The 19,850-nt window shown below is 46.3% G+C and overlaps 1 non-coding gene across 1 annotated transcript; it reads right to left on the reverse strand.

Annotated features, from left to right (window-relative positions):
• Positions 1 to 15,135: 15,135 nt before the first annotated feature.
• Positions 15,136 to 15,196, reverse strand: LOC138481878 (small nucleolar RNA SNORD66). Its single transcript, XR_011274469.1, has one exon. It is a non-coding gene; the product is annotated as a small nucleolar RNA SNORD66 (small nucleolar RNA).
• Positions 15,197 to 19,850: the final 4,654 nt, after the last annotated feature.

A 19,850-nucleotide genomic window follows, 5' to 3' on the forward strand; every position in this document is an offset into this window, starting at 1 on the left:
GATAAGTGACCCTGAACACTGCTTTCCCCGGATTCATCATCTAAAAGGTGTGTCTTCAACTGCTTCCTGAAAGCAAGGTGATTTACTTCTGACCTTAGAGTTTCAGGAATGCTGTTCCACAATTTAGGAGCCATCCCCAGGAAGGATCTACCCAACTCAGATTTCAACTTGAATTTAGGCACAGACAGAAGGCACTTTCCCTCCGAGCGTAGACTTCTCCTGGGAGTGTAGAGCACTAAGCTCTTTTTCAAGTAGTCCGGCGCTATGCCATAAAGGCACTTGTGTACCAAACAGAGAGCCTTGAACTTTATGCGTTCCTCTACTCTAAGCCAGTGCAGAGATAATCTATCTGCAGTAGTATGGTCTTTCTTCTTCAAATTCTTAACTAGCCTGACCGCATTGTTCTGGATCACCTGGCAGCTGGATAGGTCCTTAGATGAGGCCCCTAACAACAAAGCATTCCCGTAGTCAAGCTGAGATAGAATAATGGCTCTGGCTATCGTGGCCATATTGCCTTCATTATGGAACGGCTTAATTGCTTTCATTAGCCTGAGATAATACGCCATATTTTTTTGAAGATAGCTGGTCTGGGCATGAGAATCGACCGCAGAGTTGACCATCATACCAAGGGTTTTCACTTTAGGGGCCACCAAAATAGTGGCATTCTTGATTTGGAAAGAATTGTACTCTGCCCCCAGATTGGCCAACTGACGACTGGAACCAAACAGCATCAGTTCGGTTTTTGAGTCATTCAGGCACATCCAATTTGCCTTCATCCAGTCGTCTATTGTCTTGTAAACCCTTGCAATCACTTCGCTATCCGTGACGTGATGACTACCCCCCAATTCCAATATGAGTTGGGTGTCGTCCGCGTAATTCGTAAACGACACTCCTGCTTCCACCAATAGGCTGCACAGAGTGCGCATATATATATTAAACAGCATCGGGGACAGACTGGCCCCTTGGGGAACTCCAAATAGGATATCACAGGGATCAGAGAAACTGTTACCCCAATGGACTCTGGCTTGGCGGTTAGATAGAAATGACAAAAGCCAATCAATGGCTCCTTCGGAACAGCCCACGTTCTCTCTAAGTGCCTTGATGAGAAGATGATGGTCCACCAGATCGAAAGCGGCACTTAGGTCTAGGAGCATCAGCATCCCTAACTTATTCTTGTCTAGCAAACTCTGCATCTGATTCTGCAGGTCCAGCATGGCTGTGTCGGTACTATGGGACGTTCTGAATCCTGATTGTTGCTGGTGCAAAGTGGTGAAGTTGCTGTGTTGCTACCTTGTCTAGTAGTTTAAGAACGAAATTCGAGTTAGTTATTGGGCGAAGGTAAGCTGGGTCCTTAGGATCCAGGCCAGCAGTGGGGTGATGGTGACTTTCTTCAGATCTCTGGGCACTGTACCCTCTTGAAAAGATTCATTCACTATTCTCCGGAGGATAGGAGTGAAAATGTCTTTGTGTTGGAGGATGATACTAGGTGGTAAAATGTTTTCTACACAGGTGGTAGGTTTCATATTATTCAACACCTCTATGCTAAGGGAATAATCACCTCTGTCTATGCAAACTATCCTGGGTCCACTCATTATAGTTTCATATTCAGAATGTCCGTCTTGAGCCGGGCCCTGGAAGCTGGGAAGCATGGCGACACATGGCTCCTAGGTGAGTACAAATGCTTGTGCACATGCATGCATGTCACACACAGACAAATACACAAGCCCAACTAATGACAACCATTATCACCTTACCAGGGGACAGTGCCTACCCTCTGAGCACCTACATGATAACGCCCAAACGGAACCCCACCACACCACCCCAGGTAAGATACAACGCAGCCCATATTGCAACCAGGGCCATAGTGGAGCGCACATTCGGAGTGCTCGAGTCACGCTTCCGCTCCCTTGACCGCTCTGGTGTTAGCTACTATATGCACCCCCAGTAGTGTGTAGGATCATTGTGGCAGCATGTGTCCTGCACAATGTTGCAACACAGCATGACGTACCGGTGTACATGGTGGTGCCCCCACATCCCCAACCACATGCACGGCCTCTGCGCATGGGAGGGGAAAGGGCATGTGGCAAGGCAGCCCGTACCCAGCTTGTGGCCACATTTGTCACCTAAACTCCAACCCCTGTGGCGTGCACACAGGCCTGACACATACCAAGTCACAATCGATGATGAGAAAGGGACAATTAACTGTCACAACCTTACCACCCTGCGAATGTGTACACGGAAGTGCCACATTGTGTGCATCCCTAGCTAATCAAACACAACCAATCCCATGTGACCAAAGGGAACACATGCAAGGTGCCCCCCTTGCTAAACAGGGCATGCAAGTACTGGTAGGCCACCAAAACCCTCCCAACACCCCTGAACCCCGTCTGCCACATCATACCATGGTATGCAATGTCAAAACATCAAACCATATGCACAACACATGACACAATATTCATGAAGTGCCACGTGAGAAATGTAAATAGGTAGCAGGAAATTATACCTGACATGGAATCTGAAGAAATGACTGACCAAAACCTCACACCATGAAAACGGTTGCACAAATGCATGCCACCAATGGTGCAACCAACACAAGTCAGAATACCTGTTGCCATGCACATTGTACAATTGAAAATTGGCATATCAAACACTGCTCACTGGACAGCACAGTGAGTGTGCATTGCATTGGCGAAAACCCTTCAGCATCATTTGAAAAAGTGAACATGGATTGTCGTGACACAGCATGCTTGAGAAGGCAATCTGGGCGCACACGTGTGCATGGTGTCACTGGATTTGTGGGGGCATTGCCTAAGTGTATTTGTCAGTAGCGACATGCATTGAATACATGAATGTGAAATGAAGTGAGTGCCAGTGTCCCGTACACAGCACATGTGAACATATCACTCAAGAACCCCCCTGTGTGTTAAACCACACCCATCCCCTGACAACTCAAAATAAAGCACATCATTGCATTAGCCATTGACCAGCAGAACATATCATGTACAGAAAACCCCATATCGACAATGGCAGGCAGTGACCCATTACTGAATCATAGAAATTCATAATACGACCTACACACAAAGTTCATCAAAGCGCATCAATGAGGGAGTGAACAAGGGAGAAGAACAGTACTTTCCTACATGTCCTTCAAACAATCCACAATGTGATAATGAACTGTAAAATCAAAGTACATATTACAAGTTCCTGGGACAATAAGAGAGAGTCTAGGGAGGGAATGTTGGATGACAAAACTAGCATCAACATTCCTATGCCTGACGGCAATAGTCGCAGTGAAGGAGTCACATAAGGAGGTGAGTGAGGGAAGAGGAGGGAAGAGGTGAGGAGAGTAACAAAACAAGTGACAAACTGAGGTCGACAAAGAATCAAGATAGTACTATAGAGGGGTAGAAGAAACACAGAAGGGAATGGGGAACCAGCCAACCTGTAATCAGTGGTGGAGGGACAAATGATAAAAGTAACTTGCAAAATTATACTAAAAAATGTGAAGGTGGGGTGTGGAAGGACGGAGGCAGAAGGGCAAATGTCTGCAAAGAACAAACGCCTACATATCACCATGGCTGATGGCAATTGGGGTAGTGGTGGAAAATGACAGCCAGAGTACAAGGAGGAGGGTAAAGTGTGGCAGAGGGAGAGAGGGAGGAGAGAAGGGAGGAGGGGGCCAAGCTCAAAATGCATAATGGGGAAGATGGTGAAAGAAAGCACACACGGGGGGCAGAGGGAAAACAGATGGTGCAGAAGAGTAGGGGATGTGATGATGAAGGGGGGGACAGAGGGACACTGACAGGGGCAGGGGAGACAGGGGGCAATCAAGTGACTCAGAAGGCTGGTGGACAGGTCTAGACAGGGCCTCCTTTGTGGGCTTTTGGTAGTGGTGGCAGGCTCAAGCATCCTGGTTGGCCGGATTGTCACAAGGGCCAAGTGCAACCAGTGGGAGGGGGGGAGCAGGTCCAGGACACAAACAGGACAATCAAATCAAGAACAATGCAGTCATTCCTCAAATGGCACATCACAACACCAGACAGGGCTGCAAGATGGCCAAAGTGGTGCTAGCAAGGAATCGGTGGTTGTTGAAATGCGTAGTGACATGGGTAACTCAGCGTGCAGCCTTCATGTGGCATATCAAAATCACTGGTGGGAAACTGTCCCAAATCAACATTTTCAGCACATGGACCCCTCCCACCATCAGTGTGTCGTACACAGACAAAGGGTGCATGATACCACCTACAGCAGGAAGTGCATTAACATAGACAGTCAATACATAACAAGCATCTCAAGCAACATGATGAAATAAATGCACAGTCAGCATAATACCCACCAAAGTGAAGTGCAGAGTTGCATTGGTGAAAACATCCGGAATACCCACTAGGGGTGTACACACAAGTAGAACTGCAGGCTGGCCACAGAAATGATGGAAGCCCAATGCCCATGTGTGATATGCTTTTACACCAAGCCATCCTTGCGAGCCCCTGGAAAGGGGAAGCAGGAGTAGCATATGTGTCAGGACCCCAAGCTAAACACATACACAAGACAAGCCTGAATGGGCCCAGCTGGAACACACAGTGGATGCCTTCCAATGCCACAAAGCACCACACTGTCACATGCATGCACAATATATAAAAGAACATTGAAAAAAAATTAAAAAAAATCTGCAGAAAATACAAATACAATCAAATAATCAATTGAACAAAAAAATGTGAGTAATTAAAAAAATAATAATTGAAAAAATAAAGAAAATAAAATTCTTAAAAAATAAAAACTAAAAAGATAAATCACTGTAAAAGAACAACAAAATAAATAAAGTAAAAATAAAAAAATCCATTGAAAAATTAAAATAAAAAAAACATACTTACCCAAAACCATACAATTTTGATGAAAAATCTAAAATATTTGCATAAAACAAAAACTGCTGGAAAAATAATAAAAAATGGCCATATATGACCCAGGGAATCGGGGGGCACCCAGGAGGGCACACACTGCCAAATCGCATGTGAAAGTCCACACGCACCCCCGGAATACACGTAGGCCAGCGAAATCGCATGTGAAAGTCCACGCGCACCCCTCGGAATACGCGTAGGCCAGCTCGCGCTAGCAAAATCTTGTGTGAAAGTCCACACGCACCCCTCGGAATACATGTAGGCCAGCTCCCGCTAGCGAAATTGCATGTGAAAGTCCATGCGCACCCCTCAGAATACACGCAGGCAGCCCATCCACCCACCCCAGTCCATGGGCCACAGGCAACCCATCACCCATGGGCATGCCCCGCAGGCAGCCCATCACCCCAGTCCATGGGCCACAGGCAGTCCATCACCCCAGTCCATGGCCCGCAGGGAGCCCATCACCCCAGTCCATTGGCCACAGGGAGCCCATCACCCCTGTCCATGGCCCGCATACAGCCCATCACCCCAGTTCCTGGGCAACAGACAGCCTATCACCCCTGGCCATGCCCCGCAGGCATCTTTTCACCCCTACCATGGCCCACAGGCATGTCCATCACCCGAGTCCAAGGGCCACAGGCAGCCCATCACCTCTGGGCATGCCCCGCAGGCAACCTTTCACCCCAGTCCATGGCCTGCAGGCAGCCCATCAGCCCAGCCCATTGGCCACAGGCAGCCCATCACCCCTGGCCATGCCCCGCAGGCAGCCCATCACCCCTGGTGATGCCCCGCAGTCAGGCCACACTACAGGGTGGACTTTTGCCATGCATTTTACCTGACGCAGCGCGGTATGCATGTTCCCAGGGGTGCGCGTGGAGTTTCACATGCAATTTCGCTTGCGTACGTTTTTTTCCGGGGGTGCGCGTTGACTTTCACACGCGATTTTGCTAGTGCGAGAGGGATAAGCGTATTCCGAGGGGTGCGCGTAGACTTTCACACACGATTTCGCTGGCCTACGTGTACTCCGGGGGTGCACGTGGACTTTCATAGGTGATTTCGGAAGGGTACGCGTATTCCGAGGGGTGCGCAGGGAGTTTTACACGCGTTTTCATGGTTGGGGGCTGTATGTTGGTCCACTGGTCTTTGCGCCATGTAGGGGGTTTGTGAGATATTTTTGGCGCACAGGGTGGGGTTGGGGTGTAACTGGCGCTCCTGCAGGGTCGCTGCACCACTCTGCACCAAGGCTGGTTATGGATGTTAGTATCCATGAGTACGTTGTGCACTAATATGGGTTTTGGCGCACGCGGCTGGCGCAAACTGTCACACGCGCTCTCTGTGCGCCAGCCGCGTGTGCCACTTGTGCGCTGAATTCTATGAATTACCCCCTTGATATACATGGTATGAGGCTTTTTTTATTTTACGATTTTATTTTTATTTTTATTGTATGTTGCATATTAACAATTGAACTATGTACATTAGGGTTCGCCCTGACAAAGGAATTAATCTCCGAAATGCATTGGCTAATTAACCATTAATGGTGGATTTGCTGATTCTTGCCTCACTAAGCAGCAATTAGTGAACCAATTTTCAATACAGATTATATTGAAAAATTATGGTTTTGACTTATGCTGTGATTATTTACAAGGAACTTTGAGCAATATAGATATACTTTTATTCAAAGCAATTCAACATATACAACCCGTCTTGGGTACAAACAGAGAGCGACTGACTAGCTTGGTATGTCTACCCCGCTTCTTGCCCCACCACTCGTTGTATGCTATTGCCAGTCCTCCTCCTCTTTTGTTTTTCCTGTTTGTTTTGTGCGCACTTGAAGTTGTCAGGGAGGCAGCTATGGAGTGTTATTCTGTAATTGTCATCTAGCCTTTTTTTCGGTTTTGAATAGGATGTCGATAACTCCTTCGCATAGGAGGTTGTAGATCTCGGTGGTATGTTTGGACATTGACCTTGCATTGATTAAGTTGCAGTGGATTTTTTTGGTGTGCTTAGGTTTTTTTATTGATCCCTGTTTAGCTTGCAGATGTTCAGTTGGAGTACTTCTGTTTTGTTGTCGCAGATTGGTTGGTGTTCCGTGGAGGCTGCTTCGTCGTTAAGGCGGGCTGTTAGGTTGATAATTGGGTTGATGAATACTACAGCTTTATCCTCTTTCGTGTTTTGAAGCAGATGTTCTCGGTGCCCTTGTATTTTTGCGATATATGGAGTAAGGGCGTTGGTATTGTACCTTTCTCTTCTTGGTCCTCTCTTCTTTTTTTGCGGGGTTCCTGAAGGTTCTTATCTTGTCTGGTCATGTCGGTAAGGGTCAAGGTCTTGAGGTTGTTGCAAGGTACGGTTTAAGGTATAAAGATTTTTCTCTTATGATGTTTGTTCTGTTGGTTGTATTGTTTGCTGGGATGCGTTCTGTATTTGTGACAGCTTCTACTGAAGGAGGGTGAGTGTGTGAATCCATTCGGATTGATCCTTATTCGTATACTCTTTGGTGGTGTCCAATTCTGCGTCAGGGCATTTTGTGTCCTTGGTAGTAGGGTGGTTTGGGTATTGAGTTTACAGGGGCAGTAGCCCACCTGTGTGGCCTTGCGTTTGGATGATATTGAGTGTTATCCTCTTACGTAGCGATAGCTACCCAATAATGTGGCTATTTAGAAATGAAACAACCACCAATATGCAAATGCAATCCACCTAGAGGTGGGGGAGTGGCTAGAGGGCGCCGAGTCAAACTTGGAAGTTGGTGGGAGTCTAGGGACTATGTTTACAACACAAAGCTTTCTGTGGCCTCGACTATAGCCTCGAATAGCCAACGTCTCAAAGCAAACTGTGTCACACAATCAGCGTGTGTTGTGTGGGGAAAGGCAGAGGGCAGGGGAGGTGAGGAGGCCATCTAGGCAGTGGGGAGAGCTGGCACAGATGAGGGAGCACTTATGCATCTTTTTCCAGCTGTTTTGCATTGCTGGTATTTGTGGCTATAAAGGACTATGGATAGCTGAGGGTATGTGTAATTCAGTACCCACAGTTACAGTTTTGTAAAAAGATATTTTTACAGCTATAGTGACATTGGGGATTAAAAATCACTGGCCATGGTGGTCAATGACTCGATTGTCATCCTGTCTACCATCAATGCAGTAACCAGACAGACCCTGCCTAGCTTCAAAGTGTGGAATGGGCACCCTCCTCAGGCTATGTTGCCGGTTAAACAAGCCAAAGTTACAAGACCACCTAGAGAAACGGGCTGGCCCTTTCCTTGCTTTGAAGCTAAGCAGGGTCAGTTCTGCTTTGAAGTGAAGCATGGTCAGTCCCAGTTACTGTATGGATCGGCGACGGAATGAGCATCCATATTCTTTTATTTTTTTAAACTGTGCTACTGTCAGTACTTGAAAGTTTTGCACTCAGAGACCATGTTTTGCCTTTTGCTGAATTGCATTCTGGTAGTTGTAGTCTCCCAGTTAATAATGTTTTTTAAAAATTGATATTTTTACAGCAAGAGCGGGTTTCCCATCCCGGTAGTAACTGAGACAAACCCTGCTTAGCTTCATAGAAAAGAAGGGGCCATCACCCTAAGGCCATGTTTTCTAATAAATAATTTCACCTTACAAGACCGCTTAGAGAAACATGGCCTAAGGGGGCTGGATCCTACCTCGCTTTGAAATTTAGCAGTGTCGGTCTTAGTTACTGCATGGTTGGAAGACAGTTCACAGTCCTGAATGTCATGTGTTTTCTTAGTTTTAAATATCTCATAACACACGGCACCCACATTATTTTTTAAAACCGTGCTACTGTCAAACCCTGAAAGTTTTGCACTCAGAGACCATTTTTTGCCTTTTGCTGAATTGTATTCTGGTTCTATAATGATTTATATATCTGAGTGATATGTGGAATTTTCAAGTTAGCTTTATAAACCAGAGTATTTTTGAAAGCTAGACATGGGTGTGAGGGCAGGACTACACTGGAACTCAAGGTAAGCATCGGCGAATACTCGCCGTTTGATCCATAAGAAATGTGAGAATGGCTGCCTAATCGCCTGTTTCTCTAACAGAGACACGATTGACATATGCGTTTTGCTACGCATCGGAAACACACGTGGCTGTTAAGCCGTGAGCGTTGCAGCACGAAATAGAGGAACAGAAGCCCCTGGGGCTTGTAATACATTACAGAGATAGCGCATTCAAAGCGATCAGGTAGGACATGTTTCTGTCCTTGATAACCCATGCACATAGAGTTCATAACGCTGAAACTAAATGGCAATTTCTGTTTTTCATTTATCTTTTCTGGCGCAACAATTGAATATTCGTGGGACAAAACTAATGGTATGTACGAATTTGTGAATGTATTGTATATATACCATGTGATGTATTCAAATTGACAATTATATTACAATGTTAAGATTGATGATGTAATCAAGTGTCCATGTACAGTCCGATGAAGGTTCTTACCGAAATGCATTGGCAGAATGTATATTGATGGCAAAACATGATCGCCCAACACAGGATACTGAAAATTAATATTACTGCAAAAATGGGAATGTGAATAAAACATTCCTGGCCAAAACTACATGGATATAATTGATGTTTTGATTTAACTAAAATATTGGAGAGAGAATTACACTTCTGGAAATGTGCAGCCCTATTTAGGGGCCAACTGAGATGCGCCAGTTATAATAAGGCAAAGTTGCCTTATTTCTGTTTGTACACAAAGTTATAAGACCACGTAGAGCAACATGGCCTTAGGGGGCAACCCCTTACTCACTTTCAAGCTAAGCATTACTGTGCGTACATTCATGGTTGCCAGATTTTGATTTGCTGTGGGTGCAGAAAGTATCTGGGCATATGTTATTTTTGCAGCCGTTTTTTTCCCCCATTTCCATGCTCCTTAAATGTGGTTAGTTGAGGTTGTGCGAAGTATCACAACAGTCACCTAGAGACCGGCCAGAAAACAAGGGGCTTGGAGCACAGGATAGGACATTTCGGTGCAGCAAGTTGGGCGCATGCCATAATGGCACGATCGTTTCGCTGCAGGTCCCATTTGGGCATGCCCAGTTAGACGCAGCCAGTTGAGCGCATGGACCTCTTTGCGCAAGGATGTTTTGGTGCGAGAGGTCGAAATTGGCATGAACCTGCAGGCACTATGCATTTAGTAATATGGATTAAATGTAAAAAAACATGTATTTACTGGAACATTATAAAACAGGATGGGACATGTATTACACCGTCGTTGCAGAATTGAACACGTATAAAACATGAAACATATTTATTTACTGCAACATTATAAAACAGAATGAAACATGTATTACACCATCTCTGGGAAACATTAGAAAACTGAAAAAAACACATAGAAGCACCACTGAATGCTGCGTTCAAGATCGCTGGCCTGCAGGAGGGCAAGACGCAGCGCTTAACCATTCTGCTACAATGATTTCATTGTTTGGGCACTCACATGTTTCATACTTAGCCTTTTACAAGTGGACATATTAAATTGTATGTTAAGTATGAAATGAATACTCCATGCAGCATCAAGTAATTGTGGCGTAATGGTTGAACACTGGTCCTTGAACTCTGACAGACCATGGTTCAAGACTTTTTAAAATGTAAAACAGTATATTTTGGTGAACACTCTGTGTTCTGGACTATATAGTCTTAACAGGCATGCCCTGGATCCATGTGGCCTCCTTCATGAAACTTTCACCCAATCATTTCATGATTTTAAGAAGGTCCTTGAGCTGCACAAGCAATGGGTTAATAATAGTTGTGCGTCTTCCACTACACGTGAGCCAGCGCAAACAGGACTTTCTCTGCAGCTCAAGGGAGGGGCTTGCCACACGGTCCCATTATTCCCTTAATATACTGAGCTACTTTTAGACTTTGAAAATAGTGGGGGAAAGTAGACACCACTCCTCTCCAGCCTCTTATTCTCACTTTCCCCAGTTGAAAAAAAAATATTTGACAATTTATCCCCCTCTAGACTACATACCACCTCCTTCAGCAACTTACAAATCCCCTGCTGCCATTCAACCCAAACAAATAGAGGTGCAGGAGAAATCATAAATATAGCCAAGTTACATATGTTGTATACAGTGTTATATGCCACATGTCCTTTGTTATTTGGAAGATGATTCAGATTTCCTTTTTACTTTGTATTTTGGGACTTGTAGTACATGACACTTGATGGACAAAACAAACCTACAAGTCACAAAAGGCAACAAAAAAAATGAGAACCGGATAGGCATCTTTGGAATTACATGGATACATGCACACACACACACCCACACATACACACACACACACTAACACTAAAAACCCACACTGGACTTGTCACAATGTTCATATACACACATGTGCACACACTAACACTCGCCATCATGGAGCAAATGCACACTGCATGCACAATCCCTCATTCACACCTTCACACCATGTACACACACACACGCACTCTCATCAAACACACACACACATTGCATACACACCCTCTCAGATGACATGCACACCCTCACACCACACATTCCACCTTACACTGCACATATATTCAAACAGAGGACTACACTGTCTCTGGGCAACATTATAAAACAGAAAAAATGAAATTTAAAAATGAATCACATTCATGCTGAACACTGCCATTGGAGACCCCAGGCCTGCAGATTTTCAAGATGCAGCACTTAACCATTATGCTACAATGATGTTATTGTTTGGATTCTCACAATGAACATATAAAATTATAGGCTAAGTATAAATTGTATGCCTTGTGATGCATCAAGCTTGAGTGGACTAGTGGTTAAATGCTGGGCCTTGAGTTCTGGCAGACTGAGTTTCAAGGCTGTATGTTTTAAAACATTTTTTAATGTGTTTAATTTAATTGAAAGAAATGCAACGCAACTGGAAGGTGGCGAGGTTTGTTGCAGTGCAGTCCTGTGATCTTATTTGTCATGATGGTGTTTAGATATGGCTGCAATCTCAGCCATGTCCAAACATCCCTCACACCAAAATAATGGCCCCGGAATGGCTTTCACACCCAAACCTGTGCACCAAAATTGGTGCTGCAGCAGAATGGCTGCCCCAAATAAGCACGCAGCAAAATGACTGCGACAAAAAGGGGTCTACCGCTTGGAGCACTCTGCTGAACCAAAGTGTGTGGTCCATGGCAAATAAATTAGTCGTGCTGCGCATTGCCTAAAAGCAAATCCGAAGGCCATGGCTAGTGGTCAGGAAGCGTTCTAAAAATCTATGGGTTAAAAAAAAAATTGAAATTCAAGGAAAACACTAGTTTCAGGGACGTTAAGGTGAGAAATACATTGTAACAAAATCTTTGAAATTCAAGGAAATAACTTTAGTTGCAGGGAGTTTAAGCTGACAACATACTGCAACAAAACCCCTGAAATTCAGCTAAAGCCAACTTAACTTTGCACCCCTGCTGTGTTGCATATTACCACAATGATGACATTACAGATCACATCACTGATGACATCAGTGATTACATGCTATATGAGAACACTGATGACATTACAAATCCCATCACTGATGCCATCACTGGTGACAACACTAATTACATTGTATATAACAGATTATGTTAATAATAGAATTAGGCATAACATCATTTATAAGTTAGCTCATGAAAATCTTGATTACCTTAATAACAATTTGCTTGGACTTGGCCATGACAAAGGCTGTGCTTACTGGCCAGCACCAAAGGCCATAGCAAGTGGTCGGTTAGTGTTCAAAGATACCAATGTGCATGTTTAAAAGCCATGCCTCATGGCCATCATTGTTTTAAAATATACAGTGGGCAACGTTGAAAGCTGTAGTCAGTGGTCATGACAAAATGCATATAGCTAGTGCCTATTAATATGTTAGAATATGCAGTCGGCTCAGCCAAAGGTCATGTCCACTGGCTAGTATTGTGTTGAAGACCATGGCTAGTGACTTGTTAGTGTATATAATATACAGTGGGTATGGCCGAAGGCCATGGCTAGTGGCTGGTTAGTGTTGTATAATACACAGTGGGCACGGTGAAGGCCATCGCTTATTGCAGTTTATTTTAAAATATATAGTAGACATGGCCAAAAGATGTACAAACTGCTCAAGGTCAAAGGCCATAGCTAATGGCCAATGATTGTGGCCGCTGTCCAGTATTGTGCTAAAGTCCATGTGTAGTGCCTGATCAGTGTATATAATGTACAGTGGACACAGCTGAAAGCTGCATCCACTGGTAAAGGCCACAATCTATGGTTGGTAGCCTGTCACTGTTTTAAAATATGCAGTGCACATGGGTGAAGGTTGAGACCACCATCCATATCTGAATGCCATGACTAGTACCCATTCATGTGTTAAAATATATTTGGCCATGCACCCTGACCATGGCTGAAGGCCATGCTTAATGCCATTTACTGTTGTAATGTAATTAGTGATGTCCATCAGTGATGTGATCTGTGATGTCATCATTGTGGTCATAGGCTGCGCAATGGGGGCGTGAAGTTAATGTGGCTTTAGCTGAATTTCAGGGGTTTTGGTGCGTTAAGTTCCCACTTTACCATCCCTGCAACTAAAGTGTTTTCCATGAACATATATATGATTGGGCTGACCTACTAAGGAAGCTATGAGTTGCAAGTCCAAGTTACGCCGAAAATGAGTCAGAACATACGTGCAAGTAACTTACATGTATTTGCAAACTGGACTTACAACTAAAATACAGACAGGTGGAAGTTGAGAGTAAGACCGTATGTCAACGTGGAACTTCTGTCAAAGGCAAAAGTTACGCAAAGACGGGAATGGACAAATAAGCCCAAAAAACATGGAACAATTAATATCAATGCAAAACAATTACCAATGCATACACAAGAACACCCACAATCACCACTAAGCCATCAGAGAGGACACAAGACACACAAAACACAGCCTTCACCCTGTAACACACAACAGAAGACATCAAACACACATACTGCCACATCAGACATGCAATCAACACAACCATCCCAAAAATGAACAACACCTCCATGCAAAACACCCATGCAATGCTAGCAAACAAGACACACCTGAACCCCACACACAAAAGCTGCATAATCTCCCACCAAGAAAAAAGAAAACGCCACCGCGATGATGCACATGAGCATGCACAGCATGATAAAACACATCCCAATACAAGAGCACACAGCACCACTCCAAGTCCCCATCCCAAGAAATGTATCAATGCAATTTGGTGATAGGACTCTATGTGCAGCAATGGCACAATGTTGAAGTCGCAGCCCATGCTGCTGCCAGCCGAGGAGGAGATGAAGGGAGTATGTCTTCCAAACCAGGGCCACCCTCTTCGGCATGTCCAAACTCCAGGCATGGGGACCTGAGCCAGGGTGATATGTGGCTGGTCCCCTGAAGGTGCAGTGCCAGCAATCACTGGCACGGAGACAGTGTCCTCCACAGGTGGCCGAGCTACAGCTAGCACTGATGGTCCGTGTGGCGCAATAGGCAGTGTGTGACCCCCTCCTGCAGGTGTTGCAGAACTCAAACATGCCTTGTTCACGGTGGCAGGAGGGGTAAAGCCCCTGCACACTCATGCTGACCAAAGTTCCAGAAGAGGGGCAGGTGTCACAGGAGAACTAGGGCATGGGACCATTGGTTGAAGTGTATGAAAAGAAGAAGTGGAATTTGGTTCCATGCTCGTCTGCCCCTGCCCCCCACAAAGCCCCCTCAAAAAATGCAGCTGCTGTTTAAGGGAACATTCAGTGCAGTGCACTGAAGTGCAAGTTTCAACTTCTTTCAACACATTTTTTTCAAAACGAAACCATTCCAGAAAGGTTTATTTTTAAAATAAAAGAATAGGAACAGTAAATCCTAATAAAAAAAGTAGAGGAGCACTGCTCCCAACTGCTCCGGACCACTTCCCCCACTGCAGTGGACAGTCCAGGGAGGGGAGATGGCTTCATGCAGCTGGCTTCATGCAGCTGGATGGGGCACACCCAGACGAGGGGTGGGGGATTTGATGGAGCAAGAGGAGGGACATGTGCCACGGCAGACAGAGCCACCATAGGTCCACAGGGGCAACATGGCCCTCAATACCCTGTTTGCTGCGGCTCCTGTGACTCCTCATTCCACACCTGGACCCTCATCTCCTACATGTCCACCTCTGCCATATTCCTCCTTGTGTGTGTCCTGTGGGCGGGTCACAGTTTTGACACATGGGAGAGGTCCTGACCACGGGCCACTGGCAACATAGGCTGCAAGAGAGAAGAAAGGGATACATGAGACAATGCCTGCATCAAGGGAGATATAGCACAGACATGTGGCACACACATGAAGTCTTCACAGGCAACACACATGAGACACATTGGTACATGCAAATTCAAATACAACGCTATCTACCATGGGTTGTTGTAAAGACATGCCTGTGGCAGACACATCTGGCAAACGATAGGCATGTCACGATAGTCATCAACAGCCCATAGTGGCAGATGAGGTGGAAAACACATGCAGGGACCAGTCGATGAGCGTGACCTTCTTGTATTCCCCCGGGCAAATTAGGTATAGGACTCAGAGTTTCAGGGGGCTGATGCAGGCTACAGCATAGGCCAGGATGTATATTCCAGCCCCGCCTTCAGCAGCTTCAGTGCCTTGATGCCAGCAATTCTTCTCCTCCTTGACATTGTGCTGGTAGACCCAAAACTGTCACCTTGGAATGCAGTGACCTACTGCCAGTGAAGTGGCCATACTTGCTGAGTAACTCTGCCAACAGGAACTCCACTTCCTGTTGGCTGAAGTCTGGGTTTCACAACCCAAGAGGTGGAGAGGAGTAGTCATATCCGGAAGGAAAAGTGTCATCATGCGGAGTTGCAGGGGTCAGGGTAGAAATCTCTTCCAGCAAGGAGGGAGCTGTCATGGCTGGGGGTAAGGCAGGGTCGCCCTCCTCACCAGGGTTCTCCACAGGACCCATGTCAGTGGAGGTCCCTATCCTCCCGCTCCTCCTCGTCTGGACTCAGGGGATGTCATGTGTTGGAGTGGCCATGGTGTCTACAACAGGAGCTGTTGTAACATTGCATTCGACAGGGTGCACTGGTGCCAGTAGCCCTGGAGGTGTGCTGCTAGTTCATAGTGCACCCTCCTCTCAAACACCTCTGGTAATCAATGTGCCAGCATCCTCAGTAGTAGCCCACCTGCCTCTGCTCTTCGTGACCCCCCTGCACTGACCGGACGGTCCACCCTGTGTCATCCATGCCTCCACTGCATTTCTCGCTCCCTTCCATGTCAGCCGTCAACAATGTGCACTGGCATGGTCACCCTTTGTATGATGAGGGGGGCCTAAGGTTGCTAGTCACTGCTGCCATGGTGCCAGAATAAGCCAGCGGTTATGCCATAGGTTGGAGGCAATGTGCATCTGGCTGGGGGCTTTTGGTGGCTTACACACGTGTACCCAGAGTGTTGCATGCAGGGAGTCATGTTTGTGTATGTGGGTGATCAGCATACTGATATTAATAAACATGGAGATGGGACTGCGATACTACTCAGCATTCAATGTCACTCAACTAATGCATGGATGTGTTGAATGGACATATGGTTACTGATCGAACATCTGAGTGGTACATGGTCAATTGCTTTTGTGCAGGTGGATGTGTGGTTTGATGTCATATGTGCAATGTAAGTCCATGGATTCGCCAACGTGTTCACCTCCTCTTACACAGTCACAACTTCCCTCCACACATGGACAGGCCATGGCTCGGCATCTTGCAATCTTGACAGAAAAGTGTTGGTGTTAAGTATCTTTAGTTTTTGTGCTGTACATACATTTATTAGGTGTGAATGTTTAGTGCCATACAAGGGGCAGTGGGGGATGTGCAGGGGTGTTATTTGATGGTGCATTGCTGAGGGGGGTGTTCAGGATTTGGTTTCACATGTGGAAGAAGAGGTGGGTGTGAGGAATGCAGGGAGGAATGAGGTGAGCCTGAGGAGGGAGTTGGGCACCGTTTCCTGTGCCTCCCACGTCACCTTTTGGCCTGTGGATCAGCCTGGGATGCCTGGAGTCTCGGGGAGGCAAAGCTGTTCTCCTCCCGTATGGCTTAGCCGCCTCCAGGCTGAGTGGTACTCTGATGAGTGGTTGGCCTGCATGCAGATTGTGGCACATGAGGCAGGATGCCAGTGGCCTGTACAGCCATGTCCACCATCTTGGGTCTCCTCATGAATGTGCCATGCATCATCAACATCTGGTCAAATCTGCTCAAAGCTCTCAGGTGTGCCTCAGTCACAGTGTTAAAGATGTGCCCAGCCCAAATATGTTCCTTTTTATGTCTTTACCTGTTTAGTCAATGTAATTCAGGTAGAAGGACACACTTGGGAGCTGCACCCTCCTTAGACCACAGTGTCGACCATGTGCCACTGCAGGAACTGGCACAGCCACTTGGGTTGCTCCACCCCAGATGGTTTTGGGGGCTGCAGTGGTGGTGCAGCCTGAGGTTGGGCTCTGAGGGAAGCAGCGGCTTGGGCCCAGGCATTTGGGGGGCAGCACAGGTGAGGCACCTTATAAGAGTGTTGGTGTGGTAAGGTGATGTGTATGGTGTCTCCGCTTCTAGTGTCACCATCTTATGCCTCTGCCTGGACAAGGGGCTGCTGTCCTTGGCCAGCACCTCTGGCATCGCTTATTCTACAGACAGAGCAATTTTGAGACTCACGCACCTGTGTGCTTCTGCCGACTCTGCATGGCACTCATCCTGTATGAGGGAGATGTGGTCCACCTAGTCCTCTTCCTACTGGGCCTCCTAGGTGGGTTTGCTCCAGACAGCCTGGTGTTGTGCTCCCACCTCACTGCTGTCAGAGCGTTCCGCAGTGGCCCCTTCCCTCTATTGTCACAGCTGCAAGGTGAAAGGAAAAGGCTTACATGTGATGCATGCTGACAAGTGGTATTACTGATGCAACATGTGTCTCTGTTTTGGCATGCACGTAGCCCTCATGCATTTTCCCATTGCAACATCAGGCCACTGTTGCCGCCCATGTATGCATAACCCCCTTAAATGTGGTCCTGTGGCCATTGACAACGAGGGATGCATAGATGTGCAAGGTAGTGATGAGTGCAGTGCTTGTGGAGTCAGTATGGTGGAATCCCCATGATTTATTGCATGTCACTGCATGTCACTGCAAGCGATGATTGATGGTGCATTGCATGTGGTAGTTGTAAACTCAATGCAATACATTGGCTACCATAAACAATGAATCTACATGCAATGCATAGGCTACCCTCAGAGTTTCATCTAGAGGCAAATACATTGGCTGCCCTCAACATTCATCTAAATGCAATACATTGGCTAGCTTTGGAATGCAGTGAGATTTCAAAACAGTGGTAAGAATCGTGGTAGTGATGAGGTAACAAGGTAATGGTAGGATTTAGAAAGCGTAGCACTGGATATGCTCCCAATTCCTGACAGCTTGCCTGTTTGGAGCAGTAGACAGCTTTGTACAGCGCCCATGGTAAACAGGTAATGGTGGTGCCCTTTGCCTTTGGCCCTTTGCGGGCGACCCGGGAAAGGCTGACCTGGGACTCACTCCTATGAATGCTTCCTGGCAATGGATGGCCCTGTCAGGGATCGGGTGGTGAGAGTGGGGCATGGTGATGGGCAGCGCAAAGGAAATGGAGGGTGGAGGAGGCCTAAGGAGCCTCAGCCAATTGCTATGAAGATGAGAGCAGAGGGGGAAAAAGACAGAAGCAAACAAAGGACTACACCACAAAGTCAGTGCCTTCTAGAAGCAATCAAGCACAAACAAATGGTTTCGAAATCATAATACAAACACAGGTAAATCCCTACAAAAGAACCCCAAACAGGCTGTAAACTCCTTAGCAGGTGCTTGCTTTTCTGGATGGCTATGGATTACTAACAGGAAGGCAGGACAAAGCAGTAACAAAGGACTCCAAAAATAGAGGATAGGGACACCAGATTCCCTCAGCCAATTGCTTTGAAGGTGGGAGGCAAAGGGGAAAAATAACTACACCATAGCATGTATAGTTTGTCACGGGTGGAGGTGTGGGTGTTTGATTCTGATTGGGGTGTCTGTGCCATTCAGCGTTGTGGTTTTGACATGTGTGATGTGTCACTTGGGTGTGTGCAGGTGTTGTGACTTTCATGAGACCAGAGGTGGGTCTTACTCCTAGTATGCCCCTTGTGTGCTGATTGTGGGAGCCATGTGATGTTGTCACTTGGGTGATGAGGTTGCTGTATGCCTTCTCTATGTTTGTTGTCTTGGTATGTATTTAATGTGTCTGTGTCGCTTCGTGATGTGTTTGTGCTGTGGGTGCTGTTTGTGTCTTGCATTGTGCTGGCTCTGTTGGCATTGTCAGCGCGGTTCAAGCATACATGTGCCTACTGACATATGTTCTGCCATTCAGTGCCGTAATATCAGAGTTGGTATGTCCGGTATGTATTGTGCACGTGCTGTTGGTGTTCTTTCCACCTCTTGCTCCAGTGAATTTTGAGCGTGTCCGTGAGGGTATGTCTGTTTTCTGGTGGGCGTGTGGGTGGGAGCGTCCATCCACAAATTAGCGGGTGTGTCCTTGGTTGTTTTTGTGTTTTTTGCTGGGCATGCCATGGCATGGTGAGTCTCGGCAGTGTGACTCACAAAGGGTGTAACTATGGAGGAATTTACTAAGCGAACGCGGATTTTGGGGATGTGTGTGCAGTGTTGTAAGATAAACCATGATGTTGGTGTAAGTGTGGTGAGCAATGCAGGTCAGTTTGCTGATTCGTACAGTAACTACTGGATGTTTGGCAAAAGTGTGTGGGTGCACAGGAAAACGTGTGCGGGCAGTATGTGCAAACAGTTGTCATTTCGCCTTGTTTTCCTTGATGTGTTTTCCTTGATGTGTTCACTTACAGAAGTTATGTGAGGTATTTTTGGACATATGTACTTTTTCTTGGCGAATCAGGCTTGACCTACGTCCGATTTTATACAAAGTTTGAGATCTGCTGAATTTACTTGACTGGGGTGT

Source organism: Ambystoma mexicanum, chromosome 5p (genome assembly GCF_040938575.1).
Source record: "Ambystoma mexicanum isolate Mex_15411 chromosome 5p, UKY_AmexF1_1, whole genome shotgun sequence".
Lineage (NCBI taxonomy): Eukaryota > Metazoa > Chordata > Amphibia > Caudata > Ambystomatidae > Ambystoma > Ambystoma mexicanum.